Below are 10,909 nucleotides of genomic sequence, written 5' to 3' on the forward strand. Positions count from 1 at the left end.
CTTTCACTTTTCACTTTCATGCATTGGAGGAGGAAATGGCAACCCACTCCAGTGTTCTTGCCTGGAGAATCCCAGGGACGGCGGGGCCTGGTGGGCTGCCGTCTATGCGGCTGCACAGAGTCGGACACTACTGAAGCGACTTAGCAGCAGCAGCATAGCTACTTAGACCAATGAGCTTAACTACTGTCTAAGTAGTCGTGGCCGAGTGGTTAAGGCGATGGACTAGAAATCCATTGGGGTCTCCCCGCGCAGGTTCGAATCCTGCCGACTACGACATCGTTCTCTATTGAGACATAGCCAGTTGGGGAAGAATGCTGTTACCTTAGAGAGAAGCTGGATTGTTCTCCAACCTGGCTCTTTATGTTGCCGATGAAAGGCTCCCCGCCGCTGGAAGCACAAGGATTATACCCCTCGCCCAGCAGCAGTATGGGGTCTAATTTATTATTAATTTTAAGTAATTCGACCACAGCCCTAATGGTGCTTTCTTTCCCCACTAGAAGAGCCCAGGCTTTGATGGTACCTTCCTCTTTCCTCCAGTCAAAATCCTGCTTAAAAGGCAGCCTTTCCGAAAGAAAAAACTTCGCAGAAACCTTTCCCCTTTATCAGGACTCTTCTCCAGTCATGTATGTCCTTGTTCATGTACAAAAGGAAACTCCATGAAATCTTGGCTCGCATAATAAGTGAAAGCCAGAACTCACAGCTATGATCATGAATCCAAACTGGATTTTAATAGGCAAGCCACTACATAACTGAAGAAATTATTTCAGCCATTCTTTTGGTAGCCAAACCAAAAAAGTCGACAACATTATGCCAGATTAACTTGTCCTGGGGTCAAGGACACTGGTAAAGAGAGAGGAGCTAAAAGTGAGATGAGGTTTTGACTCATTCTGGGCACAGAGTTCAGATGCAAAATCCCATTGGATCATTAACATGTATGAGTTAATGTACTGAAGTGTTAAAGCAATGTCAACCACACTTGAATGCCTTTCTAGGAATTCCTAGGAAAATTAGATTATCTCACTTGGCAATTTAATGGGACTGATCCTCACCTTTCTTGTGGAGATCTGCACAGTTGACATACTTGAGTGCATCTCAAGAATGCATCTATTAATTTTTCTTAAACCCAATGCATTCCACATTCATTGATTAAATGCCAGGTACTTTCCTCTTTCATGCATGTGTTCAGAGGAATGAAGTACAGTAAAAAAAAAAACATCGAGTTGCAACCTCAGGAGGGTCAGTGATGTTGAGTTGTGATAAGTCTTCTTTGCTGAGCAGGGCCTGCTTAATGAAAATAACTTGTTTTTGGCTATTAAGACCTGGATTTCCAGAGGATGAACTTAATATTTCTTTGCAAAACGCATCATTTCTCATCTCTCCATCTCTTACACTCAGCATAAGGTTGCTTTGACTCTCAAAAACTAAATAGAATTCTAGAATGTTAAAGTCATGAAATATTAAGGCCCTTCTGTGGAAACAATTCCTAACTTTAGAGTTGTGGAAAGTGACCCACATGACATCAATGTACAGAATTTAAAAATAAAAATTTGTTCAAAAAGATACCTTAGAGAGAATGTTGATAGTATAAGCAGAAGTTCTTCTCTTTCCAGATACTGCTTTCTGGAGGAATCCCATGGAAAATGAAGCTCCAGTTCTGGGGGCTGGAATAGAGATCCTGAACCAGGACTGACCATTACACAGAATCTTGCTTTGTGGAGTATCAGCCTGTAATCTGGTTTCTGAATGCTGCTGTTGGGATTCTAGAACTTTTCTCATTACATTTTTTTTTTTTTTCTTTTTTGGCTACACCCTGCAGCATATGGGATTTTAGTTCCCCAACCAGGGATGGAACCCAATCCTTCTGCATTGGGAGTATGGAGTCTTAACCACTGGACCACCAGGAAAATCCCTTTCTCTTTAGCTTTAAATCACTGAAATTTCTTATAAATAAGGAAAATAAAATAAAAATAAAACTGGTGAACAGTGTAAGAAAAACAAGAATTACAGCAATTGCAACAGAGAATGTAAATTAGGAAGTACATTTCCAATTGAAATAAATCTGAGCCACTGATTTAATTTAAAATTTTCTAGTAGCCATATTAAAAAGTAAATAAGGCATAATTCTTTTAATAATATATTTTATATTAACCCAACATATTCAAAATATCATTTCACTATGTAAGAAATTTGAAAAGTTGACAGTGTGATAGTTTACTTTGTTTTTTTTTCATACAAAATCTTCAAAGTCTGCTGTGTATCTTTCACTTAGAGCTCAAGTAGGACCAAGTGCTCAATAGTCACATGTCAGAAGTGGCTAAAGTATTGGACATCACAGATTTAGAGCGTGAAAACATACGACTGAGTTGATAGACGATTGAAACAAGGGAGAGTCTACACTGAAAGCAATAGGCTATGGTTCAACATAGAAGTATTCTTGGCATGCACTTCTTGGAGCTTTTGGAGCTAGTGCTGCTGTAAGTAAACTTGCTATTTCAGGGCACTCTTTCCTAACTTACTCAGGAGTATCTGTGAAAGCCCAGTGAGTCCTGCTGCCAGCTCCTCTTCCAGGATGGCAGGGGGACAGCTCTTACCCAGCATCATAAACAGCTCCTGTTTCAGCATCAGGAGCATTGTCAAACCTCCAGAGTTTCTATTTCTAGGAAGGCAGAGGCCAGAAAGTCCATGAGCCTCCTTCACCATGTCTTTTTACATTTGTTTCCGTTATGGGAATCATTCATCTCTGATTGGCTGACTTGCTGTCCTTAAAGTCAAGGTGCAGCCTTAAAGTCAAGATAGAATTCCTCAAATGTAAAATTGATTATTGCTTATCCAGTGTTGTCACTCCCAGGTTCTTCACCTCCTAAAATCCTGTGCATCCTTAAAGATTGCCTGTCTATGTCTCCTCCTTTGAAAAGCCCTCAAGTTCCATCCTTCATTCCCCTTCTTCAGTATCCCTTATAGTGTCTTTGCCATAACATTGTTTAAGAAAATGCAATGGTAATATTAGTGCTTCCATATATCTTTGTTTATATGTCTCATATGAAACTACTTCTGTATTTATCATTCTTCCTGCTAGCATATGTGTTTTTGAAGAAATGAACTGGTTAAGTCATCACTTTAGATTACGTAAGCTAATGTAGTAGAAACAAATCCCATTTATGAATCTAACTGCTGTGTGTCCTTTAAATAGTACATCCCTTTAGCGCATCCTTTCATCTCTTTTGTTTCCTTGGCATCATTTAAGAGTCTCAAAAAAGTAATTGGTTGGTTAATCCATTATTTTCCTTAAATATTTTATGAATTTTTGGTATTTCTTTTGCTACATCTGTTAGTCTTTCAGAAGCAACAGAACATCCTAAATTAAATGCTACTATGAGACATCTATGACTTTGAAATGAAAAGTGGCAACAGCAGTAAATGGAAATTGGAAAAACAGAATTCAGAATATTCATTAAGAATTAAGAGAACTAAAGTTGTCTAGCATCTGTTTCCCTTTTGCATGCTTCCTTTTTCAACAAGAAAGGGAAACTATCACAAATCAAGGGCTTCTCAGTGAAAATCTTAGAGTAAGGATTGAAAGGGAACTGAGATAGAGGTTCTAATAACCTTTGGTTGAACAAGGTTCCATTCCATTCTGTTGGACCTACATATGTTTCATTCTAGTGTCCCAAATGTGCACTGAAACCCACACCCATTATCCCTCTGAAAAAGGGACGCTCTAAGAACTGGTTTGACGGGGATTATAGCTTCAGGCATGGGTGAACTTTGGCTTCCTAATTGACAAAATTGAGGTTAATGACTCACATAGCCATATTTCAAAGGTGATATTTATTCAGCAACTTTTTGCTTAATTACAGTTTAGTAACATTTGTTAGTTAAAAATGTTTATTCGTTGAAAATAGGTTTTGTAACATAAAGGAGACTCTTCAATGCAGAGGGTTCTTAGTCTTGTGTCTATGTTCTCTAACAGTATTTATGAAGCCCTGACATGGTTTCTACAGTTGTTAGTTTTGAGTCAGGGCCAATCTCTCTGTGACAAGGTGAACAAGTTTTATTTTACCATGGGATTTTGAGGCAAAAAATAATTTGAGTCTCTGTCTTAATAACTGCACAACCATCAAATGAGAACAATTTGTTAACTCTATTTTGTTGTTTTGGGAACACATAAAATGACTGTGAAAAGATATGTGGGCTCCAAATTCCTTCTAACTGTCTTAATAGATTTGTCTGACATGAACCTAACATCTGTCTTCCCAATGACGAAGTCTCACTACTATACCAGGGAAGAAAGTTTTATTGAAAATCACTATCCTCACTGTGTGTGGACTTAAGTTCTAGTGTGTTTGTTTCTTTTAATCATTGTTAATTACATGTAATTGTGAAGGGAATATTAAAGTTTGTTCCACTTTGTGGTCTATTTCATGAATCTCCACCAGAGGCTGACAGAGCAGACACTGATCTCACTCCAATAACCCATCAAATGAGGTCTCTTTCCAGTTCTGAGGATAATGTTTTCCCTGGTAATATGGTGTAACAGCATGATAGTCACTCAAATGACATCAAAGACTGGTCACATTGACTGCCGATATACTTTCTGATATGTGACTCAATCTTTCTGGTATGTGATTTAATTTTATGAAAGCTAAGCTTCAGCATGGCTATTTATTCTCATAGCATGTTGTCTTATTGTGTAGTCGTGGCCGAGTGGTTAAGGCGATGGACTAGAAATCCATTGGGGTCTCCCCGCGCAGGTTCGAATCCTGCCGACTACGTGGTAGTTACTTGTGAACTAATTACTTCTTAATACTATGCTTTTTGACAAATTCTGGAGTTGCAAGTCCAAACACAAACAGGAACTCTAACCAAGATGCAGGCAGTTACTACCCTTTCCAGCTTATAATCCTGCAATTAACCCACCCTTGCCAGAAAAAACCAAGTCATAATTGTTGCATTTTTCCAATAGGTGTGACCTGAATCCTAATATATTTTCTTTTCCCCTGAGAAGAGTCTGAACTTCAGAGACACCTTGGTGTTTCCTGATTTCAAAATCCTACTTGCTTCTCCATGAAATTTTTACCTTTTCAGGGATTTCTTTTCTCATATGTAACTAAAACCTGTGTATTTCTAACACACATATTTTTATCTGTCTAAGGGAAATCGATCAATAACTCCATGCTTGCTTCACACAACTCCAGCATGTTTATGGGGTAAAGAGCCAGAAGTATATGCTATCTAAAGAAAGCAAAATTCTTGACTGGAAAACTATCTCTACCAAAAGGCAGTGATCAACTGATACAAAGTTTATTTTCCTTGCCTATTAAGAATTTTAATATTTATAATAATTAAATATAATAATCATGATATGAAGTTCAAATGATATTGAGAGTATATGCAATGAATAAAATCTATCTTCTATTCATGCTCTAGCTGTTCACTTTCTCTCCACAGTGAAATAAATTTTTGTATAACCATCCAGAGTATATATTATTATTTTTAATGTATAGTATTCAACCCACTCTTTATTTTAAGCAAATTTTAGCAAACTAATGTTTAGTAATTGTCTTAGTTATTTCATTCCATTAAAAATATATTCTGACCTCTACAAAATATACCCAATTGATTTTTTGACAATAGTACAAAAAAAAAATTCACTGGAAGAGAGAGAGAGAGAGAGAGAGAGCCTTTTCAACAAATGGTGCAGAAGCAATTGGACATTCATAGGCAAAAACAAAAACCTTTTTTTGATTTGATCTAGACCTCATTCCATATATAAAATTAGAATAAATCACAAACTAAAATGTAAAACTATAAAACTTTCAGAGAATAACATAGGAGATCTTCAGAATCTTCGTAGTTTAGACTTGATACCAAAGCCCAATCGTTAAAGGGAAAAAACTGGACCTCATCAAAATTTAAAATTTTACTCCACGAAAAGACACCATTGGACTTCCCTGGTGTCTCAGAGGTAAAGAATCTGCCTGCCAACGCAGAAGACATGGGTTCAACCTGTGATACAGAAAGATTCCGCATGCCGCAGAGCAACTAAGCCCACACCACTATTGAGCCTGTTCTCCAGAGCCCAGGAGCCTCAAGTACTGAGCCCATATGCCGCAACTACTGAAGTCCAGCACTCTAGAATCCATGCTCTGCAACAAGAGAATCCACCACAGTAAGAAGCCTGTGGACTGCAATTAAAGGGTAGCCCATGGCTCACTGCAACTAGAGAAAGCTGGAGCAGAAATGAAGACCCAGCACGGCCAAAAACAAATAAATAAACAAAATTATTATTTTTTTAAGACACTATTAAGGGGTTGAAAAAACAAGCTGCAAATTGGGAGGAAATGTTGGCACACCACATACCTGACAAAAGACAGTATCTTGCAAATGCACAAGAATTCTGGAAACAACAAATTTTTTAAAAACCTCAACAATCCAATTAGAAGAACATGGATAGAAGACACGAAGAGACATTTCACTAATGGGGACAGATGGATGGCAAATCAGCATGTGATTAGGAACTTGGGCAGAGATTTTGACAGGGCAAAACTGGCTCTAGCAATGGCAAAGTCCCTAGCCATAATGGTGTTACAGCTTTCCTACATCTGAAGCTTTCAGGTCTGGGCTTAAACCTTTTCATTTCTGAGAAAGTGACTGAAGCACAGGTGCATAGGCCAAGCGAACCTCTTCCAGAAGAAGACTGTATTCTGTTAATGCTGACAGGAGAATATTGGCAGTGGATACAGATATAGAAGTGATGACCCCTGCCTCCTCACTGAGACATTGTCTTGGGTTGCCAACACTAGGTCTGAAGCTTCTGTGGCAAAGAAGAAGGAAAAGAGCAGAAACTCCGAGAATCTAATGGAGATAAGGCAAGCGATCTGCAAAATTCAGAAGTGAAGTGAAGTGAAGTCGCTCAGTCGTGTCTGACTCTTTGCGACCCCATCGACTGTAGCCAACCAGGCTTCTCCGTCCATAGGTTTTTCCAGGCAAGAGTACGGGAGTGGGTTGCCATTTCCTTCTCCAGCAAAATTCAGAAGAGAATATATAAAGGATGAAGGACAGCTCAAGGAGGAAAACCAGTCAGCACCTTCTGAGGTTTGACTTCTTGCTGCCACAAACCATGCCTGCCTCAGGGAAAGCTTGTCCCATAGTTGGTGGCAAAATCCTCATTGCAGAAAAGGGCCTTGTCCCTACACTTGGTGGGAGCTTTCGTTTTCAGTTCAGGACCTATTGAGTCCCTGGGGGACTATCTTAATTCCTAAGTCTCTCAGTTTCTGAGCAATGAGACCATGTTCAAACAAACTTGCCATATGACTAGACCTCTGAAAATAAAAGAGCTAGATGACTCCAGGTTGGGGTGTGGAGGGAAGGAGTCACAGTTGGCTCTGAACCTCGCAAGAAGGGGAATTTGGCAAAATGGAGCCTTATTCGGAGTCTCCAATAATCAAGAGCAACAGAGCAAGAGAAATCTGTGTAGCACCCAGGAAGGGGGAGTAACTTAAGCTAAACACGAGATATTGTCCACTTTTACCTGATAAATCTAAGTACGAGCTTGGAAGGAGGGAAATAAGAAAAAAAGGAGAAAGACAGGACCAAGAGGAAATCCAGAGGAAAGGGCTTTGGGTGAGGGAGAAACTGACTCTTGAAAGGTTTTAAAAGGCTTTGCTGAGTTCTTGTTCTGGAAAGCTGACATTCTAGCCATCATTATTCCTTACCTACCTGTCATAATTCCTGATCCAAAGGGAATGATTGTCATCCTCTTGAAGAAAGAAAGGGTTGAAGATTTGTGAGGACTGCAAACTAGAGATCGTGTGACATTAATATTTTGAGAATGACACAGACTATAAGGGCCAGAAAGAAAGCGAAAAGCATAGAGGAAACAGATGGAGAAAGAGAATGGTGAAAAGAGGACAGAGAAAGTGACAGTATTAAACTTGGAGGTGTTGGGGAAATGCGAAAGAATCAAGGTTGAAAAATATTCCCTAGCACCTCCCATTAACATAAGCAGAGTGGCGCAGCGGAAGCGTGCTGGGCCCATAACCCAGAGGTCGATGGATCGAAACCATCCTCTGCTATGTGTGGTCATCTTTTTCGTCAAGAGTACTTCACCTACTGAAACATTCGCAAAGCAGAAACTAGACAAAAGCCACCAGAAAAAACAAAGCCACCAGAGATGATCTCACGACCATTCTCACCCTCTGGGCTTCCTGGGACAGGAATATCTTATTTTCTCTGCTCCAGCTGTCTTCAGAAGCCTACAGAATAATGGCAAGCACTACCTAGTCTTAACTTGTCTTCCACTTCAGCTGTCTACTCCCTCACTGCTTGCTTGACTCTCTCTTAGAGAGGCTCAAAAAACATATGTTGAATCCAAGAAGCTTTACATATAACCATGGCCACACTCATTTCTTCAACTGCTGGTCATTCCAGTATCTGAATGGGATGAAGTCAAGATAAACTGTGGAAGAAAAACATTAGAGAAAGACCTCGAATGATGGGGAATCTCCACCTGTTGGGCAGAAGCAGAGGTGGATTTATATGATTCCACCTTGTCCTAGAGGAAGGAACACAAAGGAGAAAGTATCCAGTTGAGAGATGCTGGGTAACAGCAGAAGGGGGAAAGGAGCAGACAGAAGAGGGAAAAAGAATGGAAGACAACGACAAAGGAGATGAAAGTGTTGGTGGACAAAAGGGAAGACATAAGAAGAGAGATGAAGAAGGAAATGGCAACCCACTCCAGTGGGCCTGGGAAAACCCATGGACAAAGGAGCCTGGCGGACAACAGTCCAGGGGGTCACAAAGAATTGATTATGGCTTAACAACTAAACAACAGCAGCGACAACAAATGAGAGAGAAGGAAAGGAGGAGCAGTTGAGTGGAAGTTCAGGAAAGGAAGGAAAAAGTACAGAATTGAGACCACACGGAGTTTGAAGGAGATGGTCCTCACCAAATTGAAACAAAAATAACTTCAAGCTCCGTTTATCTGGTTTCAGGTATGGGACCAGGAGGGAACTTGGCACCTGAACCTAGGACTTCCTGACCTGCCACTACATATGTAAAGGAGATCAAGCAAATACTTCGTGCTTGGGTCTCTTCATCAGCTGTGTGCTCCTTCGTCCTCAAGTGACCACCAGTTTTCCTCTGCAAATTTTATATAACTTGGGTCTGGTTCTTTTCTCCTGATTTTTTTTTTTCCTTTTCTCCTGATTATGCAGAGGTAAAACGCACCCCCATGGTACAAGTGCAGCCTTTGATTCCAGAAATAAAGCCCCAGAATCAATCTCACCCTAAATACTCAGCCTGACTTTGATGGATGACCCTGCACTTTCGCTTATTTGTCATCAATAATGCAGGGATCAACAATGTTCTGCTTAGCTGCCACTGATTCCCCTATGACCAAGGCCTGGAGTGGATTAGAAATTACCAAGACTTGCTGATTTATTTCCATATTTTCCTTCATGGATTATTTTTGATTTCCACCCCACCAGGTATGACCCACTGGATAATCACTGGATGACCTGGATCACTGCCCACCAGAGAATATCTGGGGACTCAGTAAGTTAAGAGTAAGAAAAAAGTACAACTGGCAGATCCATCTACAGGCATACCCATCACTGCTTTTGGGCCCCAGGACAAGTCCACCAGATGTAATGTCATCGTCCTTATCTAGTTGGATCACCAAGGAAATGGTTTTACTTAAGTTCTTTAGTTGTGTAGTGGTTTGCTTATTAATATCCATTTTGGATTCCCCACTTGGCAACCATAACTTTAACTTTCACTTGCATTATATCCAAGATTTCATGGAGTTTCCTTTTGTATGTGAACAAGGACGAAGACGACCCCTGATATGGGTGAGGTTCTTTGAGCAAGGAAATGCTCGTTTCAAGTTTTTTTCCTTAAGAAAGCCTGTTTGCCTTGAATCACAGGAAAACGGAAGGCATCACCAAAGCCCTGACTCTCCTAGGGAGAAAAGAAAACACCATTAGGGGTATGGTAGAATTTCTTAAAGTTAATAATAGTAGTAAGACCCCCATGCTGTTTGGGGCGCCATCCGAATGCTCATGCCTTTCCCCAGCAGCCATAAAGAGCCAGGTTGGAGAACAAACCTTCTCACTTTAAGACACGGGCATTCTTCCCCAACTGGCTATGCCTCAATAGGATTAACCTCTCCCTGGGGAAAGGTACCGTAGTCGGCAGGATTCGAACCTGCGCGGGGAAACCCCAATGGATTTCTAGTCCATCGCCTTAACCACTCGGCCACGACTACTTGGCAATTGTGCTGACTACTTGGCAATTGAGCTGTATCTTTACATGACTAAACAGTACAGAATAAAGTTCTTTTCAAAGAAATTTTCTACCAGAAAGTGTATTCGTATTAAGTGAAATTGCTTACTCTTTGACATCATTTAGTCGAATATCTCGCTACTGTGGCAAACCGGCAAGTAACACTTTCTCCTCAGTCTGGAAGGACCCCTTATTCTGATAGTCTGATAGAAGGCGCCTGTGAAGAAGGCTGAGCGCCGAAGAATTGATGCTTTTGAACTGTGGTGTTGGAGAAGACTCTTGAGAGTCCCTTGGACTGCAAGGAGGTCCAACCAGTCCATTCTGAAGGAGATCAGCCCTGGGATTTCTTTGGAAGGAATGATGCTAAAGCTGAAACTCCAGTACTTTGGCCACCTCATGCGGAGACTTGACTCATTGGAAAAGACTCTGATGCTGGGAGTGTTTGGGGGCAGGAAGAGAAGGGGACGACAGAGGATGAGATGGCTGGATGGCATCACTGACTCGATGGACGTGAGTCTCAGTGAACTCTGGGAGTTGGTGATGGATAGGAAGGCCTGGCGTGCTGTGATTCATGGGGTCGCAAAGAGTCGGACGCGACTGAGCGACTGATCTGATCTGATCCTGT

General features: G+C 40.7%; 4 non-coding genes across 4 annotated transcripts; 3 read left to right on the forward strand and 1 right to left on the reverse strand.

The window, feature by feature from the left end:
- The first annotated feature begins 191 nt into the window (after window positions 1–191).
- On the forward strand, window positions 192–273 carry TRNAS-AGA. The gene has a single exon. It is a non-coding gene; the product is annotated as a tRNA-Ser (tRNA).
- Window positions 274–4,690: 4,417 nt separating this feature from the next.
- On the forward strand, window positions 4,691–4,772 carry TRNAS-AGA. Its single transcript has one exon. It is a non-coding gene; the product is annotated as a tRNA-Ser (tRNA).
- Window positions 4,773–8,003: 3,231 nt separating this feature from the next.
- Window positions 8,004–8,075, forward strand: TRNAM-CAU. The gene has a single exon. It is a non-coding gene; the product is annotated as a tRNA-Met (tRNA).
- A 2,110-nt stretch (window positions 8,076–10,185) lies between these two features.
- On the reverse strand, window positions 10,186–10,267 carry TRNAS-AGA. The gene has a single exon. It is a non-coding gene; the product is annotated as a tRNA-Ser (tRNA).
- Between the last annotated feature and the right edge of the window lie 642 nt (window positions 10,268–10,909).

This window comes from Bison bison, unplaced genomic scaffold, assembly GCF_000754665.1.
Source record: "Bison bison bison isolate TAMUID 2011002044 unplaced genomic scaffold, Bison_UMD1.0 scf7180017863991, whole genome shotgun sequence".
Taxonomy (NCBI): domain Eukaryota; kingdom Metazoa; phylum Chordata; class Mammalia; order Artiodactyla; family Bovidae; genus Bison; species Bison bison.